Here is a 16,508-nt window from a genome sequence, read left to right as displayed (position 1 = left end):
ACATCCTGACTCGAGGAGAGATGACGGTCATCCCCGACAATATAGGCTATCTGCCTACCATCAATGCTCCAGCGACACAAATGTCTACTGTCAACGAGGTGCTTAACCAGTCACTGAGCATCATGCAGTGCTTAGGCCTGAGGAAGATTGTCTGTGTCTTTGACCAAGCCCTGTATGCGAAGGCTGTCGAGATCACATGGAAACACCATGACAAGTTCCATGATATCATCGTTAGGCTTGGGGTATTCCACACCATCTGCACACTGCTGGCAATAATAGGAAAGCGTTTCCAAGATGCTGGACTCAAAGACCTCTGCATTGAGTCTGGCATGATTGCAGAAGGCTCAATTGCTGGTGTTATGGATGGCCGCAAGTACAACAGGGCAGTGCGACTACACAAGCTCCTGTATGAGGCTCTCATGCGACTGACCTTGAATGGTTTCCTGTCCTGGTTGGAAGAAACTCACAGGAATGACATGGTTCACCTGAATGAGACACTGAAGACCATTGACAGCCTTGGGAAAGAAGTCTCACAACATGCTTTGAAGGAGGTCCTCGAGAACAGCTCTTGTACACGCATCATGGATCTATTTGAAGTCTACCGTGAGTTCCTTAGAGGTGGAAACGGCAGCCTCTCGAACTTCTGGATGTCCTATTTGGACATGGTTGAAATCTTGTTGGGGCTCATCCGAGCATCCAGAGAGGGAGACTGGATGCTACACTTGGCTAGCATTCGAGCAATGATCCCATGGTGCTTTGCTTATGACAGGATGAATTATGCACGCTACCTCCCCTACTACTACGCCCAGATGTCTGAGCTGCCCATCACACACCCAGATGTGTACACAGAATTCATGGAAGGAGGCTTCTCAGTCCAACTGGGCTCCACCAATCCCTTTGGCCGAATCCCTGTTGACCAAGCTATAGAAGAAACGGTGAACAAAGACACCCAAACAGCTGGAGGGACAAAGGGATTCAGCTTGAAGCCAGGAGCTGTGACCAAATATTATCTCACAGCTGAGTATAGAAGCATGTACCTCAGACAGCTGAGAGACCTGACAGGTCAAGGCAGGTGCAAATGGTCTCATCCAGATCTACAGAGTCCAAGGATCAAGAGAGATGAAGCAGATGTCCAGTCTCTCATGGACCTTATGGAGAATAACTGGCTCAATGCTATGTCCCCTGATGAGATTGATTTGGTTAGCCTCTCCACTGGCAACATGGCTCCACCTGATGTGACCATAGATCTCTTGAGAGCTCTTGAGAAAGGAGAAGAGGCCTACCAAGCATTCCAGCAAACAAGGCTAGATGCAGACCCACCACCTGTGAAATTCCACGACAAGATGACCAAGCAAAGTCTGAAAACATTCTCCAATGTCAGCACAAAACAAGCTCATGGAAAGAAAGCACAGGATGTGGTTCTGAAGGCAGATAGAAACCTTTTCAGTCACATGATCCTGGTGGCTGAAAGCAGGAAGGTGAATCTGAAGGATGTCCTTGCCTACCCATTGGGCCCACTACCATGGGCACTGGCAAATGCTGATGGGTCCTTACGAAAAACAAACAAGGCTGCACTTGCCAGAGAGCTTGAAAAGAATGTATCTCCTGCAGAAGACATCCCAATCCCATCTACTTCCATCATTGATGGGATGAGCCTGGTCCAAAAAATGAATGGCAACAACAAAACCTTTGCACAGGTGGCAGAGTCAGCCTTGACCCAGGTCCTCCATGAGGGAGCACAGAGTGGGAGGATTGATGTTGTTTTTGATGTCTATCACCAGACTTCGATCAAAGATGCTGAACGACTGAACCGGGGTGGAGACATCACTCTCCAGTACAAGAATCTTGCAGGGGGACACCACGTCCAGCAGTGGAGAACGTTTCTGTGCAGTTCCTCCAACAAGACCAGTCTCATCAAGTTTCTGGTGGAAGAGTGGAAACTCCCACGATACAGAGCTATGCTGCATGGCAAGGTGTTGTACATGACCTGTGAGGAAACCTGCTACAAGTTGACAGAAGATGGGTGTGAGGAAGCAGCAGAACTGCACTCCACACATGAAGAAGCTGACACCCGTCTGCTCCTGCATGCATTGCATGCAGCAAATGCGGGCTCAAAGTCAGTTATCATCACAGCTGAGGACACTGATGTCGTGGTGCTTTGTCTTGGCTTCCAGAAGGACATCACCTTTCCCATCTACCAGAAGTGTGGGACTCAGAACCGCACACGGTTTGTCGACATCACCAAACTGGCAAGTTCACTTGGAGACAGCATCTGTGACAGCCTAATTGGCTTACATGCCTTCACAGGCTGCGACACTGTCAGTGCATTCGCTGGTCGAGGGAAGCTGAATGCCCTGAAGATAGTGAGAAAGCACACTTCCTGCCAAGAGACTTTTAGTCAACTGGGACAGACATGGAATGTGAGTGATGAGCTGTTCCAGAAAATTGAGCAGTTCACCTGTCGGATGTATGTTGCTAATAGCAGCACTGCTGAGGTGAACAAACTGCGTTACCAGCTCTTCTGCACCAAAAGGGGAGAGGTTGAGTCCAGCCAGCTGCCACCATGTAGAGACTGTCTCTTTATGCATGTTCAACGAGCCAACTATCAGGCAGCAATATGGAAGTGCTGTCTGCAGGCTAACCCTGTGGTGCCAAGCCCTACTGAGTATGGATGGACAGACGATGAAGGCAAGCTGGCCATTTACTGGATGCGCTCCCCACCTGCACCAGATGTGGTCTTGGAAATGCTAACATGCAAGTGTGTGCATTCATGCAAAATGCCAAGCTGCATGTGCCTGTCAAATGGACTTCCATGCACAGACATGTGCAGGTTACAGACCTGCAGTAACCAAAAACAGCAGGATGGTCCAGAACTGGACTTTGAACTTGGGGAGTCAGATGATGAGAGAAACGAGCAGTTTGATGAATGACAGTGTGATGATTCTGATGGTATTACTGTGGTAGTAGTCTATTGATGCACAGGATGTTGATTCTGGACTTGGTTACCCAGAGCTTGATAACAATAATGTAACCATATTCACATATACCCATTACCCTACCCATTACCATTACATATACCCACTAATGATATGGGATTACATGTATCATTGACTAAGTATATGTAAATGTCAATGTTGTTTAAAATATTAAAATAGTTCATTACCTCACTATGGTATTCCTTTTTATCATGTATTTTGATTGTGTATTTAAACAAATGTATAGAGAACAGTTTGTGACCTAACTGGCTTTGGTCTAGTTCTCATTTAAGGCTCACAATCACCTCACACAATGAAATAGTATGGGTATATTATACATTTCCTGAATCTTTACAGTCCTGTGAGTATTCCAGTGTTTGTGTTTTGTGTCCCTGATATTCCTAGATGCCACAGGGCTAAAAGAAAGTATATAGTTTAGGCGAACATTGCAGAAAGATGTGTGTTATTGACGGGTTGAAGAGCTCAAGTGACCTCTATATTTGTGAGAAATATCCACAACAGGGCTTGAATGAAAGCTAAGAAGGTTACCTTTAAAATGATACCAAAGACAATATTATAGAACACTGAAAAATGTCCTGACCATGAGGCTAAACCAGGATATGCAGCAGCGTCTAAAATGCAATTTAGTTTAGCGGGTGGTTAACTTCATGAGCTGATAACTGTGATACAGCTGCCACTCAGGAATGGTTATCATACCAAAATATCATCTACAGACATGGATCCTTTCAAAAATTATAAGTAAGTTTTGCCACCTTGAGTGTACCGAAATATCGTCTGGCCCATGTACTACTCCTTGGGGGAAGTTGGTGGCAGCCTGCAGTGCGAGGTAGGAGTGGACACCGCAGTGAGTGAAGCTGTTAGGGGCATTGACTCTGCAGTCGAGCTTGGTGTGTAGCGGTTGTATGTGTTTGTATGTATGTGCAGTGTTTGTACAGCATGTGTGCACTGCCTTCCTTGATGACCCAGGGCATTGGTTCTCAGACCACACAGGCGATCGATTGTATCCCTAATGAATGGGTTGCTTGGGCAGACCCTGAGGATATCTTTGGTGTGGGTGCCTACGTTCACGTTAGGGAAAAAGTAAAATGAGGGGTTGACATCGTGGTATGCTAACATGGGTGGAGTTTTGATATGTATGTGAATGTTATCTTTCCTGAAACCTACATTCAGGAAAGATTTCAGTCAGTAGATTTTCTGTCTCTCAATGATAAGTAAATTCAGTATGAAGCCTATTTACAGGTTTTGCAGTTATACCAGATGTACTTGTGAGATATATACAACCCAGCCACTGAGGATGCACAAGCCAGTGTTTTTTTAGTGCCGGTCCCAAGCCTGGAGAAATGGGGAGGGTTGCATCAGGAAGGACATCTGGTGTAAAACCTTTGCCAAATCAAATATAGGGATCATAAATCAGATTTCCATACCAGATCGGTCCATACCAACAACTGCCACTGGTGCTGTTGACCAGCAGGGTGCCGGTGGAAACTATATTACTGTTGGGCAAAGGAGGGGGAGAAGGCATGTCCAGAGGCAGTGAGAGGAGTGAGGGTAGGAGTGTGGAGGTGTGAGTCAGAACTTCGAATGTTGGCACTATGACTGGTAAAGGGAGAGAGCTGGCGGATGTGATGGAGAGAAGGATGGTAGATATACTGAGTGGGCAGTATATCTACAGTATATCTGACCACGTGGAAGGGGAGTAAGGCCGGTAGCATCAAAAGTGGGTTCAAACTCTTCTACCACGGTGTGGAGAAAAAGTAATCCTGATGGAAGAGTATGTCAAGAATGCATCGGATGTGAAGAGAGTATCAGACAACGTGATGAGTATGAAGCTGGTATGAAGAGGTAGTGAGAGAGTAGGAAAGGTAGGCGTGTTTAAATATACTCTCAACGATGCTAAGTGGGACTAGGTAAGGTGGGGTTTCCCCACCACTCAAATTGACTGCACAATCCCTGACAGTTTGTCTAAGGTGTTATTTAATAAATAACGCCTGGTGTCTAGACAGTGCTGGTGTCTAGGGTGTTATTTATTAAAGCAGAATGCATGTTGACTGTGAGGATGGTTCCCTGCAGGGGTTTGCCTATACCCTGCATTGCTCCTGTTGGATAATGGGTTTGTTACCTTGTGATAGGTGGTAGGGAGTGAATGTTTAAATACTAGTGCATACCTATAGTATTAGTCACACATGCCAGGTTAGTGGGTGGCGTAAGAACACTAATGTTTATCCACCCCCTTTGGATTGGGGCCTGCTCAAAGGGTTTGATTTGATTTATGTAAACCCACTTATATATGGTTTGGTTTTGCCAGTCTGATGTAGAATGCAACTATTAAGAGTTTACCTATGATTTCATAGGGGGCTGGATGAGTTTAGCACAAACTTTTCAAGATTCCCACGGGCTTGGTGAAATTTAAGTACAGGAACTTTTCACCTATCTGGTACTCACAATCAGCTGTTTTCTTGTCATAGTACGCCTTCTGTTCCTTGACACTGGCTTCCAGATTCCTCTGGGCCCAGGTGAAAGTGGACTGAAGTTGGTGTAGTAAGTCTGTCACATATTGGTGTGCTGTGTAAGATGTGGCTACACTCACATCTTCTGGCCTGTACAGAAGATGAAGTGAGAGCGTCATTTCTCGTTCTGTCATCATCTCAAAGGGTGTGACTCCTGTAGTGTGATGTGGAGTGGACCTGATGGCCATCAGCACTAGGGGAAGTTTTACGTCCCAATCTTTACCATTGCTACTGACGTACTTCCTAAGCATGCTTGCAATGGTCTGATTGGCACGTTCAACTTGACCAGAGGATTGAGGGTGGTATGCATTGTGGAACTTCGCGTTGACCTGCAGCATCTCCCACAAAGTACTCATCACACTAGCTGTGAAGTGGGTGCTTCTGTCTGAGTCAGTGGACAAGGAAAGGCCCCAATGGCTTAATTGTTCACCAGCAGGAACATGTCATTAGGTGCTGGTAGATACTCAATCCACTTGGTGAAAGTGCAAGTGATGGTGAAGAGGTATCTCTTACCTCACAAGGACTTAGGTACGGTACAGACCGAGTCCACTTGGAGGTTAGACCAATGGATGGTGATCCCTCTAACCTGCAGTGTGGCTTAGGTCAATGGCTGAGACGGACAGAACAAGCAGCAGAGTAAATATCCCCTGACATACTCAGTAATGTCCCTGATCATGAAAGGCCAGTACACTTCCTGTGTGGCCTTTGTGCTCCTATGGTCCCCGCATGGTGTGTTGTGAGCATGTAACATTATGACCCTCCTATGGTCAGTCGGGACAACCCAACAGTGTGCTCCCTGGCCACGGGGATTGTACACAAGCAGTACTTTCTGAATCTTCAGGCAATGCTGTAGGTTCTGAAGGTGGCTTAATGCCCGGATCAGACTACATGATATGTTTTGTCTTTCACAATGGCATCATGTCAGACTACTGCTATAAATTCATGTCCTGTCTTGGCCGCCAGACTGGCCACACTACAAGTATGATCCCGACCCATCATCGTATGTTACCATCATCATGTCATCTGCTGTCATCACGACTGTACGCAAGCTCATAGGTCGTCGGGGAGGCACGTCAACAAGTGTCAGTCATGGAAGAAGTGCTATGTGTGATGTGATGCTAGCGAGCGTGTGCCCGAAAATAAAATAAAACAAAGAAAAAGCGATTGTGGACCCGTCCCTGGGTGTCACGAAGAGGACAATATGGGCTGTCTATCCTTCATCTGCCTAGATGGATCATTTGCAACTTAGAGTTGGGATTTTCACGACTGTCCCTGGCTTGTCGGCGAGTAATGACATTTACTGCACAACTCTGTCTGTCTGGGAGCCACTCGTCTTGAAACTCCCAAAGAGGGCCGTCCACTGTTCCTGCCTTTGCCAGGCGTTTGGCCTAATCATGGCCCATTTTATCGGGACGTGGTGTCTGGAAGTGTCCCTTTGCCTTTTTCCAGTACATGATCATGCTGGTCTGTTACGATCTTTTCATGAAAGATCGTAACAGACCAGCAAAAGACCAGTGAAAACAGAATGGCATTTTTCATGCCATTCTGTTTTCACATGGGGAAGTGGGAAATTAAACTATGGCAAGCATAGTTGGAGTCAGTCAGAACATATAACTAGTTGCACAATGTCTGTTTTACTGGCCTGTTGCAACACAATGAGCACTGCTGCTATCTCTGCATACTGACTTGTCCTCCCCAAGTCGGTATTGTTCAGGTGCGTCAGCTGCACCACTCTCCCAAACAATGCCCACTCCTGCTTGTACTCTGCTCTCATGATGAGAGGCGTACAGCACAGCCAGATCCAACCTCAAAAAGGGCATCAGAACAGCCAAATATAAATATTCCCTACGAATAGAGGGCCACTTTCACAATAACTCCGATCCCCAGCGAATGTGGCAAGGCATTCAGTCAATCACAGACTACAAAAGCTCCAATAGCAGTCCCACTGTCCATGATGCCTCCCTGCCAGTTGAGCTTAATCGTTTCAATGCCTGCTTCGACAAGGACAATACTGACCCAGCCACAAAAATCCCCAGCCACCCAGAAAACCAGGTGCTCACTCTATCGATCGCAGAGGTCAGAGAATCACTGCGCAGAGTAAACACGCGGAAGGCTGCCGGACCGACCGCATACCAGGTCAGGTCCTCTGGGAATATGCTGACCAGCTGGCTGAGGTCTTCACAACTATATTTAACCTCTCACTGTCCCAATCCATAGTCCCAGCATGCTTTAAGACCACCTCTATCATTTCTGTCTCCAAGAAACCACAATCCACATGACTACCAACCCATAGCACTCACCCCCATTGCCATGAAGTGCTTTGAGAGACTGGTTCTGGCTCACATCAAAAATATTATCCCCCCCCAGCCCCCACATCACACATCAGTTCGCCTACCATCCCAAAAGATCTACTGAGGATGCCATTGCCACTGCCCTGCACTTTGCTCTGACCCACCTTGAACTTAACAACACATACATCCGGATGCTGTTTATAGATTACAGCTCTGCCTTCAACACTATCATCCCCGCCAAACTAACCAGCAAACTCTTCTCCCTTGGCCTCAACCCCTCCCTCTGTAACTGGACCATGGACTTCCTGACCAACAGACCTCAGTCTGTTAGGCTAGGTGACCACACCACCTCTACCCTGACCCTCAGCACAGGTGCCCCTCAATGCTGTGTTCTGAGCCCCCTCCTTTTCTCCCTCTTTACCCACGACTGCCTGCCAACTCACCCTTCAAATGTTATAGCTAAGTTTGCAGATGACACCACAGTCATTGGCCGTATCACCAACAATGACGAGACGGCCTACAGGGATGAGATTCAGCACCTCACATCATGGTGTATTACCAACAATCTTGTCCTCAATGTGCAGAAGACGAAGGAGCTGATTGTGGACTTCAGGAGGTCTAGAAGCTGCAGCCATTCTCCCATACACATCGATGGGGTGGAAGTGGAGCGTGTTTCCAGCTTTAAATTCCTTGGAGTCCACATCAGCGAGGAACTTTCCTGCATTTCCTGAGGAGGCTGAGGAGCGCCCGTCTATCCCCCAAAATTCTCACCAACTTCTACCACTGCACCATAGAGAGCATCCTGACCAGCTGCATCTCAGTTTGGTACAGCAACTGCACCTCAGTAGACCAGAAAGCTCTGCAGCGGGTCATCAAGGTGGCCCAGCATATCCCCGGTACCCAGCTCCCAGCCATAAAAGACATTTATCACAAACACTGCCTTCGAAGAGGTCTCAGCATCAGCAGAGATCCCACCCACCCCAACCATGGACTGTTCTCCCCTCTGCGCTCTGCGAGCCTGTTCAAGAAAGACACAGCCCGATGACACGTCTCTATGACAACTTTCTGTCCACCAATGTAGCTGCGGAAATGTTCCATGGCCCAGACTATAGCTAACAGGGCTTTCTCGCAGTCAGAAAATTTAAGTTCTATGCTACTCAGGGAGCAACTAGCGTAGGGGACAACTCATCTGTCTTTGTCATACTTCTGCAATATGGCATCGCTTGGGCAATGGGTTGAGGAGCTAGCTTCTAGATAGAACTCTATCCTTGTCAGGATAAGCGAGGGCTGAGCAGAGTTTCTGCTTCAGCTCTTAGAAAGCTTGTTCTTGTGAGCTTCCCCACTGGAATGCGTTGTCCTTTCAGAGGAGCACAGTAAGTGGTCTGGCAATCTCTGCATAGTCCTCAATGAACTGTCTGGAGTAATTGCAGATGCTCGAGATGGTAGTTGAGCCATTGATATCTTGAATGGCCTGAACTCACCCTGTCTGGGGTTCAATGCCAGTAGTGTCAACAAGTAGCCGAACATAGGTGCGACACCACTACAACAAGTAGCCCAACGTAGATGCAACACCACTACCTTTTGTGAATGATAGTTTCGCTCAAACATTGGCAAGTTGGTTGAGCACATGTCTGATCTCGATCAGGTGAGCATCAAAGGTCCGTGAGTGGATCGGAATGTCATTGACATAGATCAAGTTTCTATAAGCTAATTCCACCCGCCAACTTAATTCAAAACTTGAGTCAAATGATGTGACGCTGTGACAGGCCAAAAATTACATCAATCAAAATAGGTTTATATGTGAGGGCGGGGCCACTGCCAGTCAGTCGGCAAGGAGTCCAGATGAGTGGACACAGCCTGGTCTGGCCCGCCTCCAACGCCGGCCATGTTCTGTTGTGAGCAGTTCCATCAGCCCTAATACTGAACCTAGCCCTGAATTAGCAGAGAAATTTCTGAATTATTTTGTTAAATGTGGAGAATATTAGGACTCTGTATTAGACACACATGTTCTACCTGCCCCCTCACACTGTGCAGTGCCAACTCAATTTCAGCCAATTTCCCTCTCCTCCTCTCCTAGAAACCATTGTTTCTCATATTAAATCCTCTTCCATCTTGATATTATTCCCTCCAAACTATTTAAAGATGTATTGCCCACTGTCAGTCTTTGTAAGTTATTAATTGCTCCTTGGCCACTGGTATCATTCCTTCTCATTATAACCATGCAACTGTAAAATCCATAATAAAGCATCCTAATCTTGAGCCACTCAGCTTCAGCGATTACCGACCTATTTCTAACATGTCTCTCTTATCTAAGGTGTTGGAGAAAATTATTGCCTCACAGCTGATTGCTTATATGAGCGCTAACAGCGTTTTCAACAACTTTCAGTCTGGTTTCAGAGCTCTACACAGTAATCAGACTGTTGCCCTTCCAACAATCGCGGGGGCGTTCCTGATTCGAACCGGGTCTGAACTGATGTACCACCAAAATTATCCTGTGGTGTGAGGGGTTTACAGACAAAATCTTAATGTTACCGACTGGATCGGCGTCTCCCCGATTTCAAATTGAAATCCTGTAGTGTGAAAGGAATATTGAGCAGAAACTTGTAATAGCCAATAAGAGCGAGCTGACTGGGAAGTGTCACCAACCAGATGTTGCATGATTCCATCTTCTCAGCCAAGACTTATTCCACAGATTTCTGTAATGCTCTCTACACAGGTATTACTTGGGCTTCCCTCGATTGCCTTCAATTGGTTCAAAATGCTGCTGCTAGGATTATTACTGTTTCAAGAAAACGAGACCATATAACTCAAATTCTGGCCTCCTTGCATTGGCTTCCTTTTCATTTTCACATTGATTTTTAAAATATTATTGTTGAATTTCAAGGCTTTACATGACCAGGCCCCTTAATTATATCAAGGATCTACTAATTTTATATGAGCCTGGGCACCCTCTTAGATCAGCTGATGGTGGCCTATTGGTCCTTCCCCAAGTCCAGTTGCTGACTAAGGGCTGTCATCCACCACACTTCCTGCAGTCCGGGTCCCCAAACTTTGGAACAACTTACTTGTTGAGAATAGGTTTGCTAAATCTATCTATCACTGCTTTTAAAGCTCTTCTTAAAATAGAAGAGTGGGATAATTGGCCGGATACAATTGAGGAGGAAAAAAAAAGGGGGGGGAGGGTCTGCCTCTCTTGCTTTAACTCCAAATTTTCTAACCTGAGCTGTCCCTCTAATATACTAATTCCTAATCCTGTCCATTTTTGTCACTCCCAACGAAAATTTTAGAATCGTCAACTCTACCACCTCCACCGGGGCCTCCTGTCTTTTCATCTGTGCCACCATCTCCAAACGATACAACAGCTGTTCTCACTACCATCTTGTAAACCTTCCCTTTCACTGTTGCTGGTACCCTTCTGTCACAAATCACTCCTGACATTCTTCTCCACCCACTCCACCCTGCCTGCACTCTCTTCTTCACCTCTCTTCTGCACTCCTAGTTACTTTGAACAATAGATCCCAAGTAAATAAACTCATCCTCCTTCGTCACCCCTACTCCTTGCATCCTCACCATTCCGCTGTCCTCCCTCTCATTCAGGCATACAGTGGTGCTTGAAAGTTTATGAACCCTTTAGAATTTTCTATATCTCTGCATAAATATGACCTAAACATCATCAGATTTTCACACAAGTCCGAAAAGTAGATAAAGAGAACCCAATTGACCTTTCGCAAAGTCCCGCCCCCCTTAGTTACTGTTGCTATGCCCTTCAAGCGTTTCAGAACCATCCAGGAAGTAGCCGGAAAACACCAGAACATGAAGGAGGAAATCAGCGCATTCCGAGATAAAATAAGTGATGTATTTTGGAGTAATTCATCCTTAATATCACCCCGTGAAAGGCAGAAGGGTTACAGTATGCGGTGGCGGGACACATTCAGAATATTAAAAGTAAAACTGACTTGCGTGGACTCCGGGCTGCCGGGTGTGACTGTAATTGAGCGTAAAGCTTACCGGTCGCAATCAAAGAATTAGAAACCCCACCAACTAATTCTGAAACACATTGTGGACCAACTGTGCTCTTGCCCTGCAGGGTAAGTTACATATGTCAGCTGTTATTGGTATATTTTTGATAATCCATTGTCAACAGCACCGTATTATAGTGTTGATTTTGGCCAAGGTTCCCCATAGCGTTCTTTTATCCAGGCTTTTTCGGGGGGTCTGTATGGGCTCCTGGGGGTCGCAGGGCGGCCAGGGACATGTCCCGGGGCTGTGGGAACTGCCCCATGATTTAAAAAATTTTTTTTTTTGCCTTCAGACCAGAACCGGTATTTTCAACAAAATAAGGCAAACGAGATGCCCCCGCGGGCGGGATGACTTTTCCGAACGACCGGTCCCCACCTGGAGCTCCCAGAGGGGGAGAAACGTTTAAAATAGGCCAGATATGAGGAGGTCAGACTGGCCAGAGATCATCCCAGCCAACCCTCCCTGCGGGTCTTGATGCTCTGAAATGAAAGGTGGAACCTGGCTAACCTGTGACTAGCATAACAAAGTTATGTTAGTGGGCTAGCTATCATAAGCTGTCATTAAATTAGGTATCTGGCCACAGACTAAGCTGGTTACATTCATCAGGTACATTAATAATGTTAGTAATACGTTGATATGTTAATAATGGTAACAATCATTGTGTGGGTAAAAGTAACAGTAATAATACGTTAGCTGTATTAGCTATCAATAATAGCTACTAGCAAGCTTAGCTTGGAGCAGACAGGTATTTTTGTTGATTTTGGATGGATCAAGCTGGCCATGGGGTCTGCTATACTGCCAAATCTATTGCCCACATTGCGCTTCTTGCGTTCTGGGTTTCGGGAAGGGAAAGAAAATTACACCCCTCCAAACTTTTCAGATATCTAGTATCCGATTTGCAGATCCCATAGGCACACCGTTTCAGCATTTTGCTGTGTTTGAAAGCTTGACGGACCTCCCTCACGTAGGATTGGACAAGCACCGTTCTGGGGCGGTACTTTGCGAAAGGTCAATTAAACAAATGAGACAAAAATATTATACTTGGTCATTTATTTATTGAGGAAAATGATCCAATATTACAAATCTGTGCGTGACAAAAGTATGTGAACCTTTGCTTTCAGTATCTGGTGTGACCCCCCCCCCCCCCCGCCCCATGCAGCAAAAACTGCAATTAAACGTTCCTGGTAAATGTTGATCAGTCCTGCACATCAGCTTGGAGGAACTTCAGCCCATTCCTCTGTACAGAACAGCTTCAACTCTGGGATGTTGATGGGTTTCCTCACATGAACTGCTCGCTTCAGGTCCTTCCACAACATTTTGATTGGATTAAGGTCAAGACTTTGACTTGGCCATTCCAAAACATTAACTTTATTCTTCTTTAACCATTCTTTGGTAGAATGACTTGTGCACTTAGGGTCATTGTCTTGCTGCATGACCCACGTTGTCTTGACATTCAGTTCACGGACAGATGTCCTGACATTTTCCTTAAGAATTCGCTGGTATAATTCAGAATTCATTGTTCCATCAACGATGGCAAGCCATCCTGGCCCAGATGCAGCAAAACAGGCCCAAACCATGATACTACCACCACCATGTTTCACAGATGGGATAAGGTTCTTATGCTGGAATGCAGTGTTTTCCTTTCTCCAAACACAACGCTTCTCATTTACACCAAAAAGTTCTATTTTGGTCTCATCTGTCCACAAAACATGTTTCCAATAGCCTTCTGGCTTGTCCACTTGATCTTTAGCAAACTGCAGATGGGCAGCAATGTTCTTTTTGGAGAGCAGTGGCTTTCTCCTTGCAACCCTGCCATGCAAACCATTGTTGTTCAGTGTTCTCCTGATGGTGTACTCATGAACAATGTGAGAGAGACCTTTAGTTGCTTAGAAGTTACCCTGGGTTCCTTTATGACCTGGCCAGCCATTACATGCCTTGCACTTGGAGTGATCTTTGATGGTCGACCACTCCTGGGGAGGGTAACAATGGTCTTGAATGTCCTCCATTTGTACACAATCTGTCTGACTATGGATTGGTGGAGTCCTAACTCTTTAGAGATGGTTTTGTAACCTTTTCCAGCCTGATGAGCGTCAACATCACTTTTTCTGAAGTCCTCAGACATCGTCTTTGTTCTTGCCATGATACACTTCCACAAACGTGTGTTGTGAAGATCAGACTTTGATAGATCCCTGTTCTTTAGATAAAACAGGGCGCCCACTCACACCTGATTGTCATCCCATTGTTTGAAAACACCTGACCCGAATTTCACCTTCAAATTAACTGCTAATCCTAGAGGTTCACATACTTTTGCCACTCACAGATGTTCTTGAAAGTCAGCCCTTATTCTTGAAAATCAGTACCAGTATGCTTCTTCTCCACTCCTCGGGCATCCTCTCGCTTTCCATGATTGTGTTAAACAATCTAATTAAAACCTCCACTGCTATCTCTCCTAAACATCTTCATGTCTCCACAAGGTAGGTCATCAGGACCAACTGCTTTTCCACTCTTCATCCTCTTCATAGCTGCCCTCACTTCCTCCTTGCTAATCCACCACACTTCCTGATTCACTATCCCCACATCATTCAACCTTTCTCTCTCATTTTCTTCATTCATTAGCCCCTCAAAATACTCCTTCCACCTTCTCAAAACACTCTCCTTGTTTTTAAGCACATTTCCATCTCTCCCTTCATCACCACCAGCTCGGTCCCGCTGTCTAGCCAATCAGTACAAGTCGTATTCTCTTTCCTTAGTGTCCAACCTCTCATATAACTTGCCATATGTCTTTTCCTTTGCATTCGCCACCTCTCTCTTCACCTTACGCTTAATCTCCTTGTACTCCTGTCTACTTTCTTCCATCTCTGACTATTCCATTTCTTCTTTGCCAACCTCTCCCTCCATATACTTTCCTGTACTTCCTCATTCCACCAACAGTTCTCCTTGTCTTCCTTCCTCTGTCCAGATGACACACCAAGTACCTTCCTAGCTGTCTCCTTCATTATTTCTGCAGTAGTTGCCCAGCCTTCTGGCAACTCTTTACTACCACCCAGTGCCTGTTTTAACTCCTCCCTGAACTCCACACAACAGTCTTCCTTCTTCAACTTCCACCATTTGATCCTTGGCTCTGCCTTCACTCTCTTCCTCTTCTTGGTCTCCCAAGACATCCTGCTGCCTCGCTATGTTCTCCCCTGTCACCACCTTGCAGTCTCCAATCTCTTTCTGATTTGACCGTCTGCTGCATAAGATATAGTCCACCTGTGCGCCTTCCTCCACACTTATACGTCACCCTGGGTTCCGCCCTCTTCTTTAAATATGTATTCACCACAGCCATTTCTGTCCTTTTCACAAAATCCACCACCATCTGTCCTTCCACATTCCTCTCCTTGACACCATACCTGCCCACGCCTCCTCATCACCTCTGTTCCTTTCACCAACATGCCTATTGAAGTCTGCTCCAATCAGCACTCTCTCCCCCTTGGGTACACTCTCCACCACTTCATCCAACTCACTCCAGAATTCTTCTTTCTCTTCCATCTCGCACCCAACTTGCGGGGCATATGCGCTGATAACATTCATCAGTACACCTTCGATTTCCAGCTTCATACTCATCACTCTGTTTGACACTCTCTTCACATCCAATGCATTCTCTTCCTTCAAGGATTAATTTTTCTTCTCCCATCCACACCATCGTAGAAGAGTTTGAACCCACATCCGATGCTGCTGGACGTACTCCTCTTCCACCTGGTCTCTTGCACACACAGTATATCTACCATCCTTCTCTCCATCATATCTGCCAGCTCTCTCCCTTTACCAGTCATAGTGCCAACATTTGAAGTTCTGACTCTCACCTCCACACTCCTACCCTTCCTCCCCTCCCACTGCATTGGGACATGCCTTCCCCCTTTCCTTCTCCTTTGCCCAACAGTAGCATAGTTTCTACCGGCACCCTGCTGGTAATCAGTACCAGTTGTTGGTAATCCGGGCCTCTACCGATCCAGTATGGAAATCTTATTTATGATCCAAATATTTGAGTTGTTAAAGGTTTTATGCCAGATGCCTTTCCTGATGCAACCCTCCCCATTTACCGGCACTAAGAATGTACTGTCTTATGCATCCCTAGTGGCTGGGTTAGTTATTTCTGTCCTTGGCAAAATTTAATCTGGTTTCTGTCAGACGCACAGCAATAACTTTGTGCTGCTGCAGATGATACTCAGCTTACCCTCTTTTTCAACCCCAGTCAGCTGGAGAGGTTAGCTGTGTTGATGGACATTTTAGCTGCCATTAGGCTACCTTGACCCCTTGAGAAGTTATTTTGGGGCGTTTTGGACCAGAACTTGAATCTTGATCAGCATGCCAAAATGCTGGTGTATTCCGTTTCTCCCATCCCAGAAACATTCCTCAATCGTGATCTATTCCTTTGCACCAATTAACTGAATTGATTATATGTGCTTTTGTTTCTCCTGGCTGGATTATTGCAACTCTCTTTTCACATGCCACAAATAAATTGGCTTTGGAGGAATTATTCCTATTCTGGCTTAACTTGACTGGCTAGCATTAAAATATAGGACTAAATTCATCTTTTACTCTTGATTAACAAGGTCCTTCCTGATCATGCCCCAGCCAATGTAAGTAAACTCCTATCTTTTCATTTTACAGGAAGAACTCCCAGGTTTTCTGGCCAAGATTTACTGGCAATT

At 45.9% G+C, this 16,508-nt stretch overlaps 1 protein-coding gene across 1 annotated transcript in view; it reads left to right on the top strand.

Annotated features, from left to right (window-relative positions):
* abhd18 (abhydrolase domain containing 18) overlaps positions 1–16,508 on the top strand; it is a 72,865-nt gene that overhangs the window by 39,072 nt on the left and 17,285 nt on the right. The gene's annotated exons all lie outside the window — the stretch shown is intronic.

The sequence above is a fragment of the Lampris incognitus genome, chromosome 1, assembly GCF_029633865.1.
Source record: "Lampris incognitus isolate fLamInc1 chromosome 1, fLamInc1.hap2, whole genome shotgun sequence".
Classification (NCBI taxonomy): Eukaryota; Metazoa; Chordata; class Actinopteri; order Lampriformes; family Lampridae; genus Lampris; species Lampris incognitus.
Note: the sequence above shows the minus strand (reverse complement) of the source record. Positions and strands in the feature narration are given on the sequence as shown.